This window comes from Silene latifolia, chromosome Y, assembly GCF_048544455.1.
Source record: "Silene latifolia isolate original U9 population chromosome Y, ASM4854445v1, whole genome shotgun sequence".
Taxonomy (NCBI): Eukaryota; Viridiplantae; Streptophyta; class Magnoliopsida; order Caryophyllales; family Caryophyllaceae; genus Silene; species Silene latifolia.
Genome location: NC_133538.1, coordinates 86,615,774 through 86,631,077, shown reverse-complemented (window position 1 = coordinate 86,631,077; position 15,304 = coordinate 86,615,774). Strand labels below are relative to the sequence as shown.

Genomic DNA, 15,304 nt, shown 5'->3' with positions numbered 1-15,304 from the left:
CGTCTGGTCCATATGACTGGGGGAGCACAAAAGCGAGAGATACCCTCGGGTATTTTAATGTCGTGAGTACCCAAATTTTCAACCCGTAAACCTAACCATAGAGCCCGTAGAACCTTTGATTAGGGCAATTTGTATATATTAATTCTGATTGTTTGCAATTGTGCTTGAGATCTAATGGTCATCTAGATAATTCTTAAATTTCCGTGGATAGTATAACACGGGGCTAACAGCAGAAGTTTAGTTATGGGTCTTTGTATCCTTTGATAAGATAGTCATGCACTAGCATATTTAGCATTAATCCTATGAAATTCACTTTGCATTGCCAGTACCTTAGGTTGAGTAACTAGAGTTCGGTTATAATTAAAAGATGTGCCAGTCCTTCCATTTCGCATCTACGCATAGTGTCATCTATAGGTCGTAACCGCACGTTTCTGTTACATCTTTCAGCATTTGGTCTCATATCATCATGATGTCCATCAGTATAGCATGCATCACTTACATCTACACAATTCACATCTTGTGTCGGTGCGTTGTCAGTGCGTCTGTTTGTCAGTCAGTCCTCTACATACACACAGTATACATTAATAAATTGGTCTAAATATTGCATTGAGTCCTTACACATTCCGGGTTTCATCTTGTAAATATAAAAAGCATCTGCACGTGACCACACCCCTCCGAGCATCAGCATATAGTATCATATCGTCTGCACATCATAGCCCATCAGTCTTGTACAACAGTCTCAAATAGGGAGTTACGAAGCATCAACATTCTCACCATACTTTTATTTCGCTTCTACACACAGCATTATCAGTAGGTCATTATACTTGTTAGTCTTGCATTAGATCTCATATTCATTCAGCATTCAGCATTCAGCATTCAGCATTCAGCATTCAGCATTCAGCATTGCATATAATAGGTCCAGTACAACAAAAGTAAAAGTACAGCAAGTAAAAGTACAGCAATAACACTGAGCATGTAAAAAAAATAGGTACTTGCATTCAGGTCTTAGCCGGCATTAGATACATATGCATTCACCATTTTACCCTATTCTAGTCCTGTTTATTATAATAAAAGAAATAAAATCGTTTTCTAAAAGCTAAGATATCATGACCTGGGATAGGGAGGAGTAAACGAGACCCTAATTTTAATAGCCACTCTAGCTTGGGAACAAAAGAAGGATACAAGAAGACTAGACAATACCAACTCACATGTAGTTTCCATCAAAATTTGATTAGATTAGGACCATCCTAGTCCTTTTTGAGTGCATAAAAAAATGAAACAAAGAGCATATGTCATTTTTATTAGTCACTTGTTCTACTTTTTACCCTTAACTAGTAGAATAGACTTGAAATACTTTAGGTCGTATCTTTTTAGTGTAGATCAGTCGACCTCTTAGAGTCAGCCTAAACGAGGGCGTGCACTACACCATCTTTTCCATCTCTGTGGTGTGATCATTCCTTGATCACCGTGTCTCTAACTAGGTGACCTATAGGTTTGGAGATTCCATCTTTCTACTTGATTCGTTAATTTTCCATACTTCATGTGACTACTAGTTTAAATGAGCACAACTCTCTATTTACCAAATTTGTCAATTTCCCATATCTCAAATAATTACTAGATGAGCACAATCTCATACGATCGGCCATTTCGCCAAATATTGCCATCCATTCTCATCGAGGCTAGAAAACTAGCCCAAAAATATTAAAACCATATTCCTAGTACACCCATGCCTAAACTTACCAAATAAAACACGGGAGCGCACACTTCTTGCCCTTAAAACAAGATAGGTAACCACAAGTCCCTTAGAATGAATTTATGACAAGAGTCTAAGTACCAATACAAGCTCAAAAATACTCAGTCAAAGTTGCAATCAACTCTAGTGATAGATCCAAATCCTGTTTCAAGACTCTCAAATATTCAAAGAGAAAAATTATGATCTCAATAGGTACAAATCCGGTGTCAAAAATCTCAAAAATTCACAAGACAAGGAAAAAAAGCTAAATTTGCAATCAACTCCAATGTCAAAAGTTTCAAAAATTCACAAGACAAAAAAAAAATCCAGCCAAAGTTGCAATTTTATCCCGTATAAAAACTCTCAAAAATAAAAAAAAAGAGACAAAAAGAAAAGTTACAGCAAAAAAAAGGGGGGGGGGGCTCCAGTCCATGATGCAATTAAAAATTGCAGAGTATTCACTTTTTTCATCTCTCAGACGAGTCAATCAAAAGTTACTTTGTCTCCATTCCTCTTGGGACGATCCTTTCATTCATTTAGGTAAGGGAGAGAGGCACACAGGTCTCCAGTGTCTTCTAACACCATGGACCCTTCTACTCCATTCCATTTATCACCCTCGTTTAGCATCTAAGAATTCGGTGGATGTACACTACACTTATATGGTCACAAAAGTATTTTATTTCTATAGTATTAGTTTTGGGAAATTAGTCGAGCTTGTTACTATAAAGAAGGCAAAACTCATTTTACAATATAAACCTCAAATTCCAAGGTGAGGAAAAATTCCAAGGTAAAAAAAAAACGGCGCACTCACGACCCACACCAGGTCTGAAAAAAAAAAAAAAAAAAGAGAAGAAGAAAATGCCTGAACAAGGGGCTACCACAAAACCTAGAGTGAAGAGTCAGTTAAGACCAAGTTAAGACCGGGGACATAGGGAAGCACACATCGCATATGTTTGACTACATTTAGACGACAGAGCTGACCAAAAAGTTACAAGGACTTACAAAGCAATGACGATTCAATAGGCATTACCTAAGCAGCTAGGACTAGAGTACTCTGTCCCTTTCCCAGATCATGCTCAGTAGCACGTTTTTTTAAAAAAAATTAACAGGACTAGAAATGAGATGTGTCATGTGTCTATGATCTATTTTAGAAAGAATGCATTGTCAATTGGCTAGTGTAGTCTTTGTTGTCGAAAGTAAGTGAGCATCATGCATCAGCATATATCATTAGCATTGTCAACATACTATTTATACATCATCAATATCAAAAATCGTCTGCATTAATGTCGTAATCGCGCTATCAGTCCAGTCGTATCATCAAGCACACAACTTGATTTAGGAGATAAAAAATAAAAATAAAAAAGGAGCATAACTTCAATTCAATCATATTATCAGTCAAGCACACACCTTGATTCATAAGACCAGTAAGAAAATGGTACACTTGGCATTAATATCACAATCGCACCATCAGTTCGGTCCCATTATCAAGCACACTACTTGATTCGCGAGATACCAGTAAAATTATCAGTTCAATCATCAAGCATACAACTTGACCAGTGAAAAAACGAAACGAAAAAAAAGAGCATGAATTTGAAGTCAGTCAATAAAGAGACATAATACTTACAATCTGATTTCGAGCTTAAAAGCAAGAATGGAAGTCTGGTAAAAAAAAATCAAATCACAAAATTCGACGGGGCTCTTCATCAGTCATCTGATCGCAAACAGAGGTTTCAAATGGCGGCACAACCGCCATTCTCATCCCACATCAGGAAACAAAAAATACGACGATGCTCCTTTATCAGTCAACTCGTCGCCAATCTATTGCTCAGACGATGGCTACGACGACACAGCTACTGTCCCAAATCAGGATAGTACATTTGAGCAATCATTTAAAGAGTATAAAATCGACAAAAAAAAAAAAAAGCAACACTTACTTCGACGGGACTCCTTTATCAGTTAGTCTCCAATCGGGGACTTAAATGGCGGCACAAAACCGTTGATCTCATCCCCCTTCAGGAAACGAGAGATTCAATATTTTTTTTTATCAGTCACCTCATCGCCAAATCTGGAGCGTAACGAGACGAATTAAAGAAAAACCAAGTCAATTGTGAAACAAGGATATGACTATTTGGAATTTCATCAAGCAAAAACAATGGAGGAATTTAAGAAATTAGTTAGCAAACAGGCAAAGGAAAAAACCCGAAGTCATAGCTTGGAACAGCACTTGATCGAAGAAACATGCAAACTTCGTTTGAAGATCGTCAATCATTTTATCTCCGTGTGGTAGCTCGGACGACGGCTATGACGGCTCAACCAACGCTGATCTCAGCAGCCAACAAAATCGACCACTGATGATGCTCCTTCATCAGATTATCTGTTAGTAGCTCAAATCACGGCTACGACAACACAACTCCGGCCTATTGATCGGCGTTTTCTCTGATGAGCAACAACAGAAGAATGAAAAATCAATTCATTCACAAAGTGACGATTGCTTGGAGCTTTGTTAAGCAACAATGGAGGAATTTGATAAAATTAATTAGAAAATAGGAAGAACAAACCTGAAGTCATAATACGAAGGAAAACTTGATCGATAAAATGAGTATCCAAGATGCAAAATCCGTCTGAGGATTAAGGGCATGTCAACTCCGGCGGCGCTCCGTCATCGACCACCATATCGCCAATCTAGCGATGGGTATGGCGGCACAACCCTACGTGATCCATCCCATCCCATATCAGGAGAGTATGATTGAATGAAGCTTCGATGAGTAGTAATGGCGAAAGTAAAAAAAAAAATCAATTCAGATTCAAAAGAAATAACTTATGAAACAGTGAGAAAGCTTGATCGGTGGTCTGAGTATTTGGGAAGCAAAATGAAATTCAACTTTCCTGAACTTTGTGGAGGTATTCAATGAATACGTCATTTCAAGTCAACAAAAATGGTCCACCTCTGTTTTTCAACCAGTCTTTTAATTAAGCATGTTTAACTACTCGGTTTTAAATCTGCTTTTGTAAAATAAAGTTTTACACCTCTCTATTTTTGCGGAAAAAAAATTTTGCAATTCTCCAGCCCATTTTGCGATTTCAAATATATCTATTTCGAAATAAAATTTTCAAAGTAATTGGTCGGCAGACCCTGACATGCATTTTAAGTTCTTAAAATAAAATTTTCTGAACTTATTCTTTTTGCGAAATAAAATTTTGCAATTTTCAAATTAAAATTGGTCGGCAGGCCCTAATATGCATTAAAGTTCTTGATAAAAAATTTTGAACTTGCCTTTTTGCGAAATAAAATTTTGCAATTTTCAAATTAAACTTGGTCGGCAGGCCCTGACATGCATCTCAGTTCTTTAAATAAATTTTTTTGAACTTGCCTTTTGCGAAATAAAATTTTGCATCCTAGTTTGTAAAATCAAATTTTACATTCTAATCCCTTTTCAAAATAAAATTTTGAATCCCTCGGTCGGCGGGCCCTGACACGCATTCGAGCTTGTGAAATCAGATTTTTGCAGGTTCACTCTTAAGGGAAACAAAGTTTTGCTTAACCAGATCCAGACTAGCTAAACAAAGTTTAGCTATTCCAGATTCCAGCAGCAAAACAAAGTTTCGCTTTACCAGATTCCAGACCGGCGAAACAAAGTTTTGCCATGCCAGTTTCCAGAATGGTGAAACAAAGTTTTACCAGCCATTCCAGATTGACAAAACAAAGTTTTGTCATGCCAGTTCCAGACCAGCTGAACAAAGTTTGGCTATACCAGTTCCAGACCAGTGAAACAAAGTTTCACTATGCCAGTTTCAGACCAATAAAACAAAGTTTCGTTGCACCAGTTCCAGCTTCATTCCGGATTAGTAAAACAAAGTTTTGCTAAACTTGCTCCAGGTTCCAGCTAGTCCAGACAGGTAATATCAGAGGCCCAGGTACGTTTCTTGACCTTTATCTGTCCCGTCCTGACTACTTTGACCTTCGTCTTACTCAGACTCAGTCAAAGTGGGGGCTTCTGTAGACATCTCAAAATGTCTACCTAGACTTAAGGGTACCCGATGATGAGGCTAATATTTAAATGACTAAATGAAAATTGACAATGTCATAATTAAAAGGCTTTTTACGCTTATTTTCAAGAAACCACTTAAAATGGCATAAAACCATCTTTAAAACCCACCACTTCCTTTCAGTCCATTTCAGCACATTATCGTATTCCTAGCCTTTTTAATAGATTATGGGGATTATACATACATTGGGATACTAGTTAAAAATTATATTATTGGCACCCAACCGATAATAGCGTTTATAGTCATACTAGACAAATACTTCGTAATGCGACGTAATTGATAGTAATCGAATCAAGATGTTCCGAAGGCTAAGTTTCACATGTTTTATATATGGGTCGGGTATCAAGGAATATATAAGCCTTCTTACGCAGGAGAACAATGCAAGAGTCCAACAAACAAGATCAAATTGCCTTATTTAATATCATGACTAGTTTTCTTGCCCGTGCGTTGCACGGATATTAAAATAATGTGTGATAAATTTCACAATAAAATGGAATATAGACATATAGTACATCGTTCATGTCTAAGATTTTATGTATGCCGCATGACCAACAAATAATTCTCGTTAAAATAATATTGACATAAGAATAAAAGAGTGTTTGATTAATAAAATACTTTTTTTAGGATAATAATAAGACTAATATGAAGTTTATATATATAATACTTTGACGGATAGTTTTTAGAATTGTTCATTAATACCTGTTTGTTTTTCAATTGGTCAAGGAAAATAATAATATCTACTCTGCATAATCAACTCAATGATGCAACAAATCTCCTCCTTTCGAATAACAACCATAACTTAATCATTGTTGGATCACATTTTAATTTTGTAAACACATGTAGAGGTAGTTAGAATGTTATATCTCCCGGTCAAACTATAGAAGTACGTTTGAACTTATCTCAAATTTATCCAACCAAGTGAAAAACTAAACACCTACTTTTAGAAAAACCCATCATCCAATGGAAACTAACCCTTACTCTCGACAATGTTGTTATTTTAGGAAAATAAAACCAATATGAAGTTTATTTATATGATACTTGGGACTGAGAGTTTTTAAATTTTTTTCATTAATACCTGTTTGTTTTTCAATTGGTCAAGGAAAACAATAATATCTACTTTGCATAATCAACTCAATGATGCAACAAATCTCCTTCTTTAGAATAACAACCATAATTTAATCATTGTTGGGTCAAATGGTAGTTACGTAAAAATATTTACAGATTTTTAAATGTTATATCTCCCGGTCAAACTATAGACGTACCTTTGAATGTGAACCAAATTCCAACGCAATACTACATGGCTGGGGCTGCTTATGACACCCCTATAACAATAGTCTTGCCCCCCATCTTCTCATTTGAAACAAAATCCTTCACGCAGACCCCTATTTTTCTTCCTTATTCACACACATGGTCTAAAACAATCTCATCCCTTGACAGATCGATCCTTGTCTTCGAAACTTTTCTCAAATTTATCCAACCAAGTGAAAAACTAAACCCCTACTTCTAGAAAAATCCACAATCCAGTGGAAACTAACCCTTGCTCCCGACAATGTTGTTAGAATTAAGATTTTAATTTAATTTGCATTGATGGGGTCAAGATTAAGTTTATCAGTATGATCTTTTGAGATTTCTTATTATTATTCATGTTACCTATATGTTTTAATGCAAACTATATTTTGCTGATAAATAACCCTATTTATTATCAGTACTATTCTCGTTAAACTCATCACCCTCCACAAATGCACCCTCCATCGACCCCACTAATTTACCCGCAAAATAAAACATCAGCCACTGTGATTAGTTCTTACTACTTGAAACAACCTCCAATCCACTACCACTATCACTACCTTTCTGCCACGTTTTACATCTTAGAAGTCATAAATCACATTCACCTCCATGAAACACCAATCTTTACTCCGGATGATATGGATCCTCGTCTCCCTTATCGAAGACAATTTATTTCTCCTACAACAAAGAAAAGTTTAAGAAGCAATCTTCCTTCTTATCTCTCTCCCTTTCCCTTCCTAGTCTTTTTTTCGTCCTCTCCCCTGCCTTCATTCCAGATACTCAAACAAAGTGTTTGGGAACTATGTTTGTAAACTGAATAAGTTTGAATATTATATATATACACGAACTTTGCTATTTATCTCATTTTGCATAAATAAATCTTACTACTTTCATCTCATTTTTATTGTCCTTTTTTCTTTAAATTTTCTTATCTCATAATTATTATTCTCTTTCTAGATCTAGTAAGGAAAATATTTAGTCAACCAACTCGTCGCAATCAACCTCATTCCCACTCGAAACAACCTTTAGCCCACTACTTAATCCTTTTGATTCACACATAAAACGGTCTAAAATGCAAAGTTTTCTCTCTCTTGAAAAGTCCATCTAACTAATAGAAAATTAACCGCTACTTTTGGAACTTCATCATTTTTACATCCCGTAAAGATTAAGTTGAACATGACAAGAAAATGTAGAAACTTAGGTTTTGTTTGATAACGACAGATTGAATATTTTTTTTTTTAGCATTTTGAGAGTTTTTACACTATTTAAATAACAAATGTGCTATTTTGAGTGTTGATCATCGATATATTGAAATAGTAGATTATGGTGTAATTTTCTGTTTTACATTATGACCTTTAATTAGTATATTATAAAAAAATAAAAATTTAGTTTTTTTTATCTTTGAGGAAATTAAAGATCAAACTTTATCTTTATTATATTTATAATTAATATTATTCACTTAAAATATATAAATTTAAGCAAGTTCAAATAAGTTAGCTAAAAGTTATAAATCACAAATTGTACGAAGTAGTATAATCATTTTTTTATTAATATGAAATAAATGTCATAAATTTCATGAGAATTTTATTGTGGCAGAGAACTATAGAAGAGTTGGCAAGTACGTGACCCCCTTTTTGGTTTAATTTTTTTTATTTATTTTTATAATTTTGCCTAAAGGTGATTAAAGCATCGTATTATGCATGACGAATATGCCCCACTCTTCCCCAATTCGTATCTCTCCCTAAATTATAGTGATGATGTGCTCAATTTACACAAAAAAAAAAATATATAGCATCAACAATAATTAGTTTGCTCCATATAATTGAATAGTACCGTTTTTTATGCATGTAAATTTGTCAAAAGAAAAGTTTGAGAGAGACGGTCTTCACTATGTTAGGGAAAGACTACTCTTGCCCTTTTATGTGTTTTTCATGACTTTTTTTTAATGTTGATCGTTGCTTGAATTGAATCTTAATCTTATACGTATTTCTATAATAAGTGTATCTAATTTACCTTCAAGCCTCATTCAAATCTATTTTATTACTCGTGGTACCATTTTTACTTTAAATTGTAAAACAATCGCACAATAAAGTTTTTCAAAACATTTACTTATTTGTCATAATATGATATTTCGATTAGCAAATTAGCTGCAACTTTCTTTAACTTTAATACTCCTTGAAAAATAGATATCAAACTTTGTACTTATCAATAATTTGTGAATATCTTATTTAAATTTTGATTAATATACTTTTATATAATGACAAAAGAATGTAAATAATATAATAATAAATTATCAATAGAAGTTGAAGTGTATTATGAGGGAAATAACTTTAAAATTAATAGGAGAAATACATATGACATTTTAAAAATAAACTTCGTATTATGTATAATTAAATATGACATTAGCAATAACAAAAGACGTAGGGCATATTTTAGCGTTCATTTTACTCTTTACATGAGTAAATCTCATGTAGTACTTATTATGCATGCACATTTGTCACAGCCCAGTTCGGCCTACAGTCTTTTAGCCTCATAATACCTTATTTTTTTAATCGGAAGTTGTTATAAAATTGGATATTATAAATATATCAAAGGTTTTTTTTCCTTCTAATTTAATAAAAAGTGAACAAATACTAATGAATAATTTTTTAATATTAATAAATTGTAGATAATTAATTTATTTCCTGTTTCTAATAATAAAATTGTAAAATAATTAATTAATTCTCATTTCTAATAGGAAATTCATATTCCTAATTATAATAGAAAAATTTTAAATAATTATTATCTCCTAATTCTAATAGTATAATTAGGAAAAAAAGTCTTAATAAATTGTTAATTTATTTCCAATTTCTAATAGGAAAATGGTAAAATAATTAATTAATTCTCATTTTCAATAGGAAAATTATATTCCTAATTATAATAGAAAAATTATAAATAATTAATTATCTACTAATTCTAATGCTAATAGTATAATTAGAAAAAAAAGCCTCCTTTAGTTATATATATTGATTGATTGACATGAGTTGGCAAAGGAAGAAAATCAGAGATTAAGTTGGGAAATACAAGATCAAACTCTATCCTTAAAAGACCTAGAATTTCCGTAACCTTCTATTATCAAACAGTCAAAGACTATATATACGGATTACGGACTATCTGATAGCTTTGGGGGACGGACAAAGATATTATCAAGCAGAGGACATACGCGAGATATACACGAGATCTAATTCAATACTCAAAAATCCTATACTCTTACAAATCATCCGTCTCAAATATATTATATCCCAGTTTCAAATCAAACCATACAAATAAATCATCCCAATTTCCATATAAGCGCATAAGAGCCAATAATTCACGACAAAGTCTAAATTCATTAATAGTCAACATCCACATAGGCCTGAGGGTACCGGATTCAAATAAGCTTTTCTCTACTCTTTCTTTTAATTAGCTCTTTTATTTTGTCTTTTATTTATTCTCTCTATTTTATTCTATTGACTAACCTAGTTAATTTGTCTTTGTATCAAATTTATATCGTCTTGTGTATAAAATTGTATAATTAACTTTTTTATCGCTAAATTTCGTCAAATATATAATATTATAGATAAATAGTAGAGGCCGTCAGTTTGATGGGCGGTCCGGGTGCCTAACACCTTCCCTGACCGTACCTTTACCTCTGAATCCGCAATCTTTGGTTCAGAGCGGAGTGACGGATAAGTCCCCATACCAGGGATCAAAAGGGGCCTTTTCCTCTTAACTTGTTTTTGTATGTTTTTTTATAAAACCTACTGGCGACTCCGTACTTATTTACTTATTTTAAAAAAGAAGATGTACCTCAGGATAGTCGGGTAGACTATCGATGGCCTCATGAATTACCAAATTAGTAATTGGTAATTGTGAACCTTGACCGCTGCTGCTGCCTGTGTCGCGGTTCGTAGACTGCCCAGCTGTCCGTCTCCTCTTGCCTTCCATTATTCTGAAATTTTCACAAAGTCAAACCACAAATTAGTGTTTTGACTAGTTAATAAACCGCACCAAGCAGAAAAAAACATCTGAAATCGCACAAAAATCGTAGACAAATCACAGAATAGGACCGTCGCAAAAATTGCACAACTTTGTTTCCCGAGATCGTCCAAAAAAAAAGCCCCTATACTGATTTTTTTTTAATTAAAACATCACAAGGGGTATATTAAGCATAATAGACATGATTTGGACCAAAAAATCAGAAAATTCCCAAATTGTAAAACCCTAAATTCGATTTCAATTAATGGAAAGAGGGTTATTAAGCAAGAAAACACATTATTTAAACATCAAAATCAAAAACCCCCAAAATTTAGAACCCTAATTCGAAAATAAATCGAATTAAAAGTTGATTAAAAACCTTGGAAATAAAAGGGAAATGAACATAGATGAAGGGGAAACTTACTTGTGCGAAGAATAGACGGAAAATAGAAGGGAATAACACCAAAATCAAGCAAGAAAAAAATGAAGAAGATGGGAGTAAAGGTGACGATGGCGTCCGCGGCTGCTGCTGCTCTCCTTTCTTTTTTCTTTCTTTTGTTTGTTGTGTTAGAAAGAATGAATAATAGAGTAATAAACTTCCTTCTATTAACTTAAAATCCCGCTGTCAAATGCAATTTTAGTCGATCGATAGTAACTTTGGTCGATCGACTTTTTCGAGTTTGGGCATCTGATGTTTTAGTCGATCGACCACCTTTTTCAGTCGATCGACTTTTTCGCTGGTTCTGCTTTTGAATTTTGGTCGATCGACTATGCCGTTTAGTCGATCGACTGAATAACAGCGTGTTTCCTCCTTTTTGACCGTCGACAATAGACAGAAGACGTACACACAAACTGCAAGAGCACTTGGTGATAGAACTTGAACTAAAAAGCAATAAAAGCGCACACACACGAAAATTAAAGCACAAATAACATTATACCTCCAGTGGTATAATAGCATCATACAACCAAGTTATATCTTATCGAGCTTATGTGTAATTTTTTTGAGCTTTCTTAAAGTTAATTTTTTTTTTTTATGTTTAAGTGAGTGAGTTCAGAAATTTTATGTTATAGCCCGACTTCTTTAGAACAAAACTCGAAAACTTTATTAGATAGCTCGGGTTCTAGAGCATACAACTGGGTACAACTGGTTGTAGGATCTATAAACTGACAAAAAACATTTTCTTTCTCAAAAATTCAACTGCTTTTATACTTTCATTTTTGTTTGACAATGACGTTAGAGATTAATACTCCATTATATTTCAAGAACTTCATTTATTATCAGGAAAAAAACCTAAATTTTAAAATTTATCAAAATTCAATAATTTATTTATCAACAGTATTCAAGAAACCAACAAACTAAAAATTAAAATGTTCATCAAGTAGATTTTATTAACAATGATAACAAAAATAAAATGAAGAAAGTGATAAAGGAAGACAAAATAATCCAATATAAGGGAGGTGGGGAGATATATAGATGGGTTGAAGATGGAGAGCGCTGACGATAATCATAGTGTTTAGGGTTGAGTGAAACAATTATGATTGTGGGATGAGTATTTATTTAGCCGAGTGTGTGCCGTTAATTTAGGTTAATTAATGTAGATCATTAATAGAGAATATATAAGACGATACCACGTTGTTAAACGGTCTTATTATATATAAAGACAACTTATTATTGGTTATAATATATGAATGTTTTAATAATAATGGACCGTCTCACAGTGTAAAGCCGCTATAATTTATAATAGTTGAGTAGATTTTGTTTTTTTTTAAATGAAAATTTTCTTTTATTCCTCATTATTTTGGGTCAATTATAGTAGAGTATAAATTGTAAATTTATAATTCTATATTATTACAAATAAATTGTCTATTTGCAAAAAAAAATTAGGGGAAAATATTAACCAAAGTACAACGTAAAGACCTTGAAAAAGAAAAAGTAAACATCCTATTAAGTTGGAGGGTGTATCATGGAGTAACACGCACATAGCATTTTTCGGGGCCAATTTGATGAACTACCATAATGTTACAAAGGTTAAGGGAGTTGTTATAACCTTATAGACCGTCGATAAAATATTATGCATCGTTGGCATTTTCTCCCATTTTTCCAACTTTGTCCAGTGACTTTAAAACCTCGCTTTCTCTATTATTTTCCACTCTTTTAATAAGAAAGGCAATAAATTTAACAACGAATATTTTCAACAAATTACAATTCTTTTAATGTAGTCAATTTATATATATATATATATATATATATATATATATGTGTATATATATATATATATATATATATATATATATATATATATATATATATATATATATATATAATGACATAGTGAAACTCACATTTCCGTATAAGTTGTAGAAGCCATAATGATACTAAATTTATTAATTATCAATATTAAATGGTTTAAGTATGAACAAATAAGCGTTTTGATTTACGAATATGTACTTTTATTACTAAATAAAAAATAAAAATCTACCCTATGTAATATGTATGTTGGATCATAAGATCCTGCTATTCGATTCTACTTATCTGGTATAACAAAATCTATCGATTCGAAGTAAAATCTTAATCCTAACAACATTGGTGTATATTACTTACTCTTTGTCTCTTTGTTGAATGCATGTACCCTAAATTATTCATTAGAAGCACAATAGTTTTCAAACTTTTCTTCACATATTTAGCAAAATGTTGTGATTTCATTGAATTTGAGGAAACCTAAGTTGTACACCAAACTCTATAAGATCAAATAATACTCCTCCTTCTTTTGAGAGACCGTCTCTTACTAACATTAATGAAAAACCGTTTCTCTTAAGAATTTATGTTCACTTTTTAGGTTCAACGTTATAAAACTTCCACGAAAAATATTTAGAAAATCATAAATAATTGTGATTGATATTATAATATTTACATTTTATTATTAAGAAGCATTTGTAAAATGAATTTTTAATCAAAATAATTAATATGTGAATGCAAATAAAGGGTGTTACGGTAACACATCGAAGACCGTGTAAAAGTAAAAAGAATTATCATTATAAAATAAATTTAGTATAAAAATCAACGTATATATATTTTATTGATATTTGATTATATAAATACTAATTTCCTGAAATTATACTCGTGCAATTTTGCACGGGTTAAAACTAGTTTATGTAAAAAAACGTACTTAGTAGATTTGGTAAAAAAAAAAAAAATCTGAGATATATTTTATTGTATCTAGTGGCGGTAAGTATAAATTAAAAAAATGGAAAAAAAATGTATCTACACTGAAAAAAAATTTATATAGGATTATGTAAAGTGTTTGAGATTTAGTGTAAAAAACTGTATCTGTACTATAATTTAATGTATTTAGTGGGTATATGTGTGTACAAAAAAAAATGTATCTACATGGTTAATAAATGTATCTATAATTCATGTAAAAAGCGTATCAACAATGAGTTAAAAAGTATCTGAGATTTGTAAAAAAAAAAAAGTGTATCTGACATAAATTTCAATGTATCTACATTCTTAAATGCGTATATAGAATTTTGGTAAAAAGTGTACCTACTTTAGGTAAAAGTGTATATGAGAATTGCTAAAAAAAAAAAGTGTATCTACATTCTTAAAATGCGTTTATAGAATTTTGGTAAAAAGTGTACCTACTTTAGTTAAAAGTGTATATGAGATTTGGTAAAAAAAAAAAAAAAAGCTCCCCTTTTATATATATTCCAATGTACTTAGTGCGTTCTCACCGGATCCCCTCTCTCTCTCTCTCTCTCTCTCTCTCTCTCTCTCTATATATATATATATATATATATATATATATATATATATATATATATATATATATATATATATATATATATATATATCGTGGACTTGATCAACCCGTATCAAATACATTTGATCAGAAAAAATTTGGGTTCCATCCAATAGGTGTGACCTTAAGGGAACAACTGATCACCACCGTCAAACGACAGTAATGTCAAACTCTAGTTAGGCAATCATTACCGATTAATGTTGATCAGTTGACTATATAATTGAATCATCCCTTACGTATTCTTATTATGAGATTTAATTATGATGTTTAATCATGTGATCGCACTATTGTTGAGGACACTTACTCCAACAACCTCCCACTTGTCCGAGACAAGTGTGCGTTGTGGGAAATAATCTGTATACTTCCCTTTAACATGAAGGATTATAACGATATAATAAAGATGATCTATGGTCATAAAATAAAATACATATGCATAAGTAAA

At 32.3% G+C, this 15,304-nt stretch overlaps 1 long non-coding RNA gene across 3 annotated transcripts; it reads right to left on the bottom strand.

Annotated features, from left to right (window-relative positions):
* Positions 1 to 259: 259 nt before the first annotated feature.
* LOC141626541 (uncharacterized) lies at positions 260 to 11,639 on the bottom strand. Of its 3 annotated transcripts, none has more exons than XR_012536112.1 (7): positions 11,487 to 11,639; positions 10,895 to 11,036; positions 4,291 to 4,488; positions 3,932 to 4,168; positions 3,667 to 3,797; positions 3,357 to 3,582; positions 260 to 703 (listed from the first exon to the last, which is right to left on the bottom strand). It is a non-coding gene; the product is annotated as an uncharacterized LOC141626541 (long non-coding RNA). The 3 variants fall into 3 exon arrangements; XR_012536114.1 differs by having other exon boundaries at positions 3,357 to 3,585; positions 4,291 to 4,440; XR_012536113.1 differs by lacking the exons at positions 10,895 to 11,036; positions 11,487 to 11,639 and having other exon boundaries at positions 4,291 to 6,139.
* Between the last annotated feature and the right edge of the window lie 3,665 nt (positions 11,640 to 15,304).